Source organism: Hippopotamus amphibius, chromosome 14 (genome assembly GCF_030028045.1).
Source record: "Hippopotamus amphibius kiboko isolate mHipAmp2 chromosome 14, mHipAmp2.hap2, whole genome shotgun sequence".
Taxonomy (NCBI): Eukaryota; Metazoa; Chordata; class Mammalia; order Artiodactyla; family Hippopotamidae; genus Hippopotamus; species Hippopotamus amphibius.
Window position 1 is genome coordinate 3,851,881 of NC_080199.1, and position 9,477 is coordinate 3,861,357.

Consider the following 9,477-nt stretch of genomic DNA (forward strand, 5'->3'; position numbering starts at 1 on the left):
AAAGTATTCTTGGCTGTAGGTTTCTCTCTTTCAGGACTTTCAGTATATCCTGCCATTCCCTTCTGGCCTGCAGAGTTTCTGTAGAAAGGTCAGCTGTTATCCTGATGGGTTTTCCCTTATATGTTGTTTGTTGCTTTTCTCTTGCTGCTTTTAATATTTTTTCTTTGTGTTGAATTGTCGTTAGTTTGATTAATATGTGTCTTGGTGTATTTCTCCTTGGGTTTATTCTGTATGGGACTCTCTGTGCTTCTTGGACTTGGTTCATTATTTCCTTTCCCATGTTGGGGAAGTTTTCCACTAGAACCTCTTCAAATATTTTCACAGACCCTTTCTTGTTTTCTTCTTCTTCTGGGATGCCTATAATTCGAATGTTGGTACGTTTAAGGTTATCACTGAGGTCTCTGAGGCTGTCTTCTAGTCTTTTTATTTTTTTATCTTTTTCCTGCTCTGTGGCGTTTATTTCTTCCATTCTATCTTCCAACTCACTTATTCGTTCTTCTGCCTCAGTCATTCTGCTGGTTAGAGCATCTAGAGTATTTTTAATTTCAGTTATTTTGTTATCCATTGCTGTTTGTTTTTCTGAGTTCTTATGAACTGTTTCTTGTACTTTCTCTAATTTGTTATCGAGATTTTGTATCATTTTTACTATCATTACTCTAAATTCTTTTTCAGGCATTTTTCCTATTTCCTCCTCATTTATTTGGTCTTGTGGGTTTTTTTCCTGCTCCTTTGCCTGCATGGTGTTTCTTTGTTTCCTCATGGTTGTCCAAGCTTTTGGGGTTGCTTGTCCTGGTGATAGAGGTGTTTATAGAAGACTGTCCAAGCCTCAGACTAATGTCCAAGTATTGGATTAGACGAATATTCAGTCGGCTATGTCAGGTTCTCCGCAGCCCTTTCCGGTGTCCGAGGCCGTCTGCTGGTGTTCAGCTGGTTCTCTGTGGGAATGACTGCGTCCTTCCGTGCATTCCCAATGCATCTGTGGAGAGGGATGCACTCCACGTCTCTCTACTTCGCCGCCATCTTTTTCTCTCGAGATACTGTCTTAATTTTCATTTGTATTTCATATTTTCCATTAATTGAGATATACTTTTTGAATTTCAAAACTGGAATAATGAAATGAATTTCTTCATCTTGTAATTACAGGAGACTATCTGAAGATGCTTTCCCTATATAATGTGACAAGATTGGAGGCCCAAGTCAGGTTTAATGCTTATAAAAATAATTTACAAAATCATTGAATTTATCAAAGCAATTTAACAATAGTACTAAGAATAAAGTAGACTAGTAAGATATTTCAGCACCTAATTGTCTTCTTGCCCTTTTATACGCTGGCACCAAGAAATAGAAATGGATTGTGAGGACTATTACCTATGTCTGTGTTTATGGTGTTGTATAATATGTGAAACCATTCCATTTCTCTCCATATTGTAAATTTTTTATAGTAGAAGGAACTTCCACAGAGCCAACCTACCAAAAGTTACCTCTGGTAACCAGCACTCAAACTTTACTGACATCAAAAAAAAGGTGCCTATTAAAACACTAATGTGGATTCAGTGTGAGCATTTATGCTTTGTATGACTAGCAACCTTATATTTCTCAAATATGGGCTATATGTTTGATATATGTTTATATTTATCATATATCCGTTTCTACATTAGCAGCTTATAGTTATGAGAAACCAAAAGAAAAATATATACATAAAAACCCATAAATCATAAACAAGATCACATTGGTATTCTAGCTATTCCCACCACATCCTACATCACGTAGTCATAACAGTGGCTTCAAATACACAACTGACTTTGATAAGGTTTTAAAAAGTGATTTTGCTAGCCGAGCACATAGGCAATATATTGTTAAGAATGTCAATATTGGTTCAGCTCCTAGAGGTAATTTTTCTCTTTAAAGTGAGATATACACGCTGGTTCGCCATTGGTGAGCACTGTGTTTACAAGGAGACATCTGATTCTGAAATAGCAATTATTTTGCGAGCACAGAAGCAGGCAATATCCAGCTTTGGCAACCCCAGGAGGTACATGGTAGTAAAACAGGATTGCCTTAAATAGAAACCCCAACGTGGCTACTTTCACACCCTGATTTAAAGTTTTTGTCACTTTTCAGAACAAAAATTATTATCTCCACCTTATGGGAACATGTGTGTGGTGAATTCTTTGTATTTTATTACACTCATCTAATCCCCTGTGCCTCTTACATACCTTTGTCAAATGAACTGGAAACTTAAAAATGGAGATACAGTAATTTGCCAATTCTTAACATGTTGGGCGAAAAGAGACATTCATTTCCCGTAAAACAACATGTCTAGATTAAAGTTACATCCCTGAAAGTATTGGTATGTGACAGCAAATGGAGAATTTCATATGCATTATTGGCAAACGGCATCATTTTTAAATCAGTGCAGTCATAACTGCTGCTTCACCAACTTGTATGAAAGTCCAGTTTCTCTGTTTATTTGCTGTGAACCGTTTGTGTGCCCCCGAAGTTCATCTGCTGACATCCTAACCCTCAAGGTGATGGGATTCGGAGGGGGGACCTTTGGGAGGCGACGAGGTCATGAAGGTGGCGCCCCGGTGATGGGATTTGTGATGAAGAGAAATAGGAGAGCTTGCTTGTTTGCTTTCTGCTCTCTGCCATGTAAGGCATAAATGAGAAGACAGCTGTCTGCAGCCCAGAAGAGGTCCTTCTCCAGAGCCCGGCCAGGCTGACACCCTGATCTCAGCCCTCCAGCCTCCAGAAGTGTGAGAAGTAAATTTGCATTGTTGATAAGCCTCCTAGCCTGTGCTAATTTATCTCAGTAACCCAAACGAAGACATTACTCTATTGATTACTGAGGGAGACATGTTGAAATCTCCAGCTATAATTTTGAATGTTTGTAGTTTTCCCCACAGTTCTGTCAGTTTTTACTTCTTGCATTTAGAATTTCCATTTTCGGTGCATAATGTTTAAAATTGTTATGTACTCCTGGCGAACCGATCCCTTTATCGTTTTGAAATGATCATCTTTACCTCTAGTGTTCTTTGAGATGAAATCCACTTTTTTCTAATATTGATATCTGCTATCTCCAGCTTTTTTTTTTTTTTTTTTGGTTAGTATTTGCATGGTAAATACCCATTCCGTCTTTTGACTTTTAAACTATTTGTGTTTATATCTAGAGTGTGAGTCTGTGGGAGGAGGTCATGGAGAGGATGTGACCTCCAGTTGACCCTCCAGCTCCACATGGGCAATCAGGAGCTCCTCCCCCCTTCCCCATCCTTGGAATGTACACTCTGCCCACCTTTCCGGCGGTGGGAGCCTAGTTCAAGGATGCAGCCCTGAGAGCACTGTGTGGCTGAGACTACCTGGCCGGTACACGTGCCTGAAGCCCATTAAAGTCTTTCTACATACTTTTAAGATTCTGCTGGGCAAGCGCGGAGATCCATTCGTCTTGCAGTGCCCAGGACAAGCCTTGCAGGTAAGTTTCCTTGCTTATTACACCTGCCACCTACCAATCTGGAGTGGCTGCCTCTTTCTCAGTCTCTCCTTGCCCTCCAGGAGGGGGCCAATTTCAGATTTCGCCTCAGGAACCCTTGAAGTTGGGAACCATCATTAAGGTACATTAGTTACCATGGAGACGCTGATGTCCTGTGTATATGCAGAGCTTATTGACAAAAAGATGAGGCTTCGAAAACTTCAGACGTTGTGCCATGGTTATTGAGACCACATATGTGGTGTGAAATCTATTTATAAATCTATGAGTTGCTCATGAAAGTGTTCGCAATTTTATAAACACACGAATGATCTGGAAACATTTTTAGTTTTAAAATATTCTTGCTTTCTAAAGTATCATTGTTTTTCTTTTGATTTAAATATATCTTTTTCAAGTGGTAAGAACAAATTTTAATCAGTAAAATATTATTACAGGAGAGAAGAGTTCCATTTTGATTTATACAGAGGTGTGATTTAAATATATTTAATCTTTAATTTATAATTACCCATGATTTTTGTACCATCACTCCTTTCAGTTTCCAGTAGTCAGAATAGGGCAGTGGTCAAGTGGTCCTGAAAATCCCTGAGGGAGAGAAGATACTGCATTTCTGCTGAATTCTCTGATTAGGAAAAAAAAAAAGGTTAGTATCACTACAAAGTATAGGGTACAGTTTACATTAAAACTATTTTGGTTACATCAGAGGGTCTAAGATGGAGCCATTTATCACTTTATCAAACACAAAGGAGGTTGCTTTCCTGGTGTGAGTACCAAGCTTTCTGAACTGTGACCCCACTGGTGTGTTTGTCACATAAGCTGTGCAGTCTGGATATTTCTCATAAAGTGACTCCTTTTCCTCCAAGAGTCTTCGTCCTGTCCTACATACTCATCTCCTGGGTGTTACTACCTTAGACTCAGTTCCATCCAGGCTTTATGACCACACAGACTCTGATTCCAGGGTCATTACTCCCTCAGTTACCCCTATTTTTTCATACAGACTTTTTATCTGCTGACCTAAAATGAAATGCACTTCCCAAACTGAGACGCTGAACCCTGTTTTTATTTCTAGTAAAACTTCCTTCCCAGATCAATGCCCTCAGGTTGAAACCGATTCTGTCTCCATCTTTCTGAAATCTGCTTAAGCTATAGTAACTCTGTGGTTCACTTCTGCCCTGACACAGGTGTTTTACTCATCATTGTATTGTTAGTACAAACTGGACAGCATGGCTATTCTCCACTTCCCATTAGTGTTAACTTTGTATTTTAAAGATAGGGTTAAATGACCAGGATACGTGAACATACAACCCTGTTACAATTCCAACAATTCTTGTTGATTGATATGTGTATATGGACTTTATTATTGCAATGTACACTTTCAATCAGCTGAATCTGACAGCTCTAGTGATTTACGTAATTATTATTGTGCTTCATGTTCATCAGACAAGAAAGGTAAGACATCCATTTAAACTGTTGTAATTAAAACTATTTTTAGTGACCAAAACAGCTTTCAGTTCCTCTCTTCCAGGTTTTTTTTTAATTTTACAACATTTATAACTGAGTTCAATAGGGTATGTGGTTTATGATAGATACCATCTTATATTTAAAATTCTGTCTTATACAGTTTAAAAGGAAAAAAAGTTCAGACATTTATTCTTCAAGATCTTGAGTTCTCTTGTTCCTAACCTACCTCTCCCATGATCTTAGAGTCTTGGATCATCTTAGAAGCTCATCTGTGAGAGTCTATCAGTCCTTCTTCCTGGTCCCCCAAACATATAACAGACAGGCACTTAAACTATCACTCGTGCTTTCTCTGCTTGAGTCGGGTGTTCTAGAAACTCTCCAGGCTGAGATGGTAGGAAGGGCATGCCAGGAAATGACAGCATCCTTGCTAAGCCCCGCGGATGCCAAAGGCAATGGGTAGCAGAGAGGCATCCTGGTTCTGCAGTTAAACATCTCGGGGGCTTGGTGGAGTGAATGGGAGGGTCGTCTTAGGAAAGCAGAGGAAGAAAGAAAAGCAAGGGGAAGCAACGAGACTGCCTCAGCGGTCAGCCCACCTTTTTCATTCTGCTTCCTCCTTTTTACAGAGCCTCGAAAATAAGTAAGCAGTTTCAGTGTCAGGCTGGTCTTAGGTATGATGTAGTCTTAAGTATGACTATCATCTCCTCCTGCTTAAAATAAGGTTTACTTTCATATTAGTTGAAGTTTCTTAGCAACAAACTGATTTCTTCCAGAAGTAAACGAAATATTTAAAAAACAAAGATGTTTAAGAGCTTTGGAGCTGACAGAGGACAGGAAATTCATTTTTAATCAGCACAAGTGATGATTCAGTGTCTTTTCCATGTTGGAAATCATGAGATACACTTAGAGGCAGCTGGAAAAGAAAAGAAACCACTGAAGACTGGAAGCAAGCTGAACAAAGGCTAGAGATTCCCTAAGCCAGTTTCTCTGATTCTGTAATTTTCCTGTTTCTTCTTAGTCAAGAGACAAGGGCCGATAGAAGCTCCTCCAGAAAGCATTTCACATCTGCAGGAGCCTTAGAAAACCACCTCCTGCCTGAGGGCTGATGCACCAGAGGCCAGCTTGATCCTTAACCAAGGTCAGGCATCTCTTAACTGTGCTAAAATCTTACACGTGAAAGCTACTTAGCAGCTGGGGCCCCGTTTGTTTCAGTGCTGAAATCTGTAATCCATCATTTTGCTTTGTTTCAAGTCAATTGTGTAAATGCCGTCATCTCTGGGCATTTTAGAAATTTCTTTTGTACTAGAAGACATTTGCCAGAGAAAACGGGGCATCATTTCAAATAAATCCCTAGAGACCAAAGTAATTTGTTTTGGCCATCAGATTTTCATATGGTTCCTCTTTATTCCTGTTTTATTAGAAAATCGCTAAGAATAAAAGCAAACTATCATGGGTCTCTGAAAACACAATGTTCAAAACTCAAATTTTCAACAATTACGTCGTCTTTTTATCAATCGTGATCTCTGATAGTTACTTAACTAAACATTCTCAATTTAATTCCATCATAAAATGCATTTTAAAATGCATTTTACGTTTTATACATGTATAGATATATACGTATTTATATATTTATAATTATATTTATAAGTATATATTCAATTTATAAATTTATAAATCTAATTTATAAATTATATATGTAAAAAACAAATATCTCAGGCGTAACTTATGAACAGTATTCTGAGATATCTATTTATTTTTATTTATTCTTCTCATTCCAAAAGGCCTTCCAATAACTTGCAAGGGGAAATAAATAATAGGAGATGAATAGGTTTAAAATAAAGGCAGGAGAAAAAGATGGCGGCGAAGTAGAGGGACGTGGAGTGCATCCCTCTCCACAGATGCATTGGGAATGCACGGAAGGACGCAGTCATTCCCACAGAGAACCAGCTGAACACCAGCAGACGGCCTCGGACACCGGAAAGGGCTGCGGAGAACCTGACATAGCCGGTAGGGAGGCATCTACGAGGGCTCAAAGAGGGTGAAGCAGCGGAGCTGTGGCAGACAGGAGGGAGTGAGAAACATACGGAGGGTCCGCAGCGCAGCTCAGCGTTCCCGGACCGAGACATCGATCCGCGGCTGAACGGAGGGTCCAGGAGCAGGAGCGTGGGAACCGGAGAGCTGGTTCAGGGGGAGAAACATTGTTGCCGGTAGGGTGACGGACCGAAAGGACAGGAGGGAGGAGGTCCGCGGAGAGGAGTGCCAATCCCTGAGAGCTGCCCGGCCATGATGGCGGCTGGAGGCTGCAGGCTCCCGGGCAGGGGGGAGGAGCCGCGCGCATAGCCTCTCTCTCTCTTTCTGCGCCTCTGCAACAGGCAGCGGAGAGACGCCCTGCGGGGCCACATAAGGCGCTCAGGGATAACAAGCACCCTCAGGCGCTCGGGCGGGGCTAGATTAAAACTCCTTGCAACGCCAGCAGCAGGGAGGCTGCGGAGAGAAAAAAAAAAAAAAAAAACCAGCATCAAAAAGAAAAAACCCCGAGAGAGGCCCAACTCTAAGACTTTCTGTGTACGCCTGAGCCACCAGCGCTCTCTGCAACAGGCACCTCCAAGCCTGACTGAAGCAACAGTGCGCCACTGCTCACTCCCTCCCAGGAGAAGGAGCCACTATTGCACCCTCTCCCTCCCCACACACCGAGGCTTACAGACGAACAATAAAGGAACCTCTGCTGGTCACAGAATAACGCAAAAAAAAAAAAAACCCAAGGCAAGGAAAAGGACACTTACAGCTGAGACGCTAAGGAAACAGAAATAGTAGTATCAATACCTATTGAACTGGTCCATTCGGGGATCAGTTCTGGATTTTTTTTTTTTTTTTTCCTTTCTCTTTTTTTTTTTTTTTTTTTTTTTTTTTTGATTTATTAAATACGATCTTAGCCCTAAGGGATCTACAAGTTTTACAACATAATTTTATAAGGATATTTTTTACTCTTTTTTTTTTTTTTTTTTTTTGCCTTTTAAAATACTTCTATATCTAGCTAAGTTTTTGGTAGTACGGACAAAATATCTTTCATACTTTCCTTTCATCCCTTTCTTTTATACACTTCTATTCCTTTCTTTTTCTTTGCATATTTCCAACCACATTACGCTCTTCTGTTCCCCTTTCTTCCAGCCATTTTAAGTGTATTTTATCTTAACACACTTATAAGCAACACTATCGGTCTGCTCAGACTCCTTGCTCTATTCTCCAGATGATGCACTGCCTTGGTATTAATATTAGGCTTTTGTCTTTATCTTAGTTCTTAGTACAGTTGTCTAATTACATTCTGAGAATCTCCATTCTCTCTGGTGGTACTCCAGCTCATTTCTATATTTGATCCTAGCTTACAAATCTCCCTGGATTGATGTTTGTATGTGTAGGGTGTTATTTGTTGTTTGTTTGCTTTTGCTTTTGTCTCTGATTTGTTCTGTTTCAGTTGTCAATTTCTGCTGGGTTTCTCTCTGAATATCTGATAGCACACTGGGGTTCTGTCAGCTCTTTCTAGAGCCTTATGTCCTAACGGATTCAATCATTGTGTGTCTTATACATGTATGTGTTTCCTAGACTGAATATTCATCTAATCCAATACTTGGACATTAGTCTGAGGCTTGGACAGTCTTCTATAAACACCTCTATCACCAGGACAAGCAACCCCAAAAGCTTGGACAACCATGAGGAAACAAAGAAACACCATGCAGGCAAAGGAGCAGGAAAAAAACCCACAAGACCAAATAAATGAGGAGGAAATAGGAAAAATGCCTGAAAAAGAATTTAGAGTAATGATAGTAAAAATGATACAAAATCTCAATAACAAATTAGAGAAAGTACAAGAAACAGTTCATAAGAACTCAGAAAAACAAACAGCAATGGATAACAAAATAACTGAAATTAAAAATACTCTAGATGCTCTAACCAGCAGAATGACTGAGGCAGAAGAACGAATAAGTGAGTTGGAAGATAGAATGGAAGAAATAAACGCCACAGAGCAGGAAAAAGATAAAAAAATAAAAAGACTAGAAGACAGCCTCAGAGACCTCAGTGATAACCTTAAACGTACCAACATTCGAATTATAGGCATCCCAGAAGAAGAAGAAAACAAGAAAGGGTCTGTGAAAATATTTGAAGAGGTTCTAGTGGAAAACTTCCCCAACATGGGAAAGGAAATAATGAACCAAGTCCAAGAAGCACAGAGTCCCATACAGAATAAACCCAAGGAGAAATACACCAAGACACATATTAATCAAACTAACGACAATTCAACACAAAGAAAAAATATTAAAAGCAGCAAGAGAAAAGCAACAAACAACATATAAGGGAAAACCCATCAGGATAACAGCTGACCTTTCTACAGAAACTCTGCAGGCCAGAAGGGAATGGTAGGATATACTGAAAGTCCTGAAAGAGAGAAACCTACAGCCAAGAATACTTTACCCAGCAAGAATCTCATTCAGATTTGAGGGAGAAATCAAAAGCTTTCCAGACAGGCAAAAGTTAAGAGAATT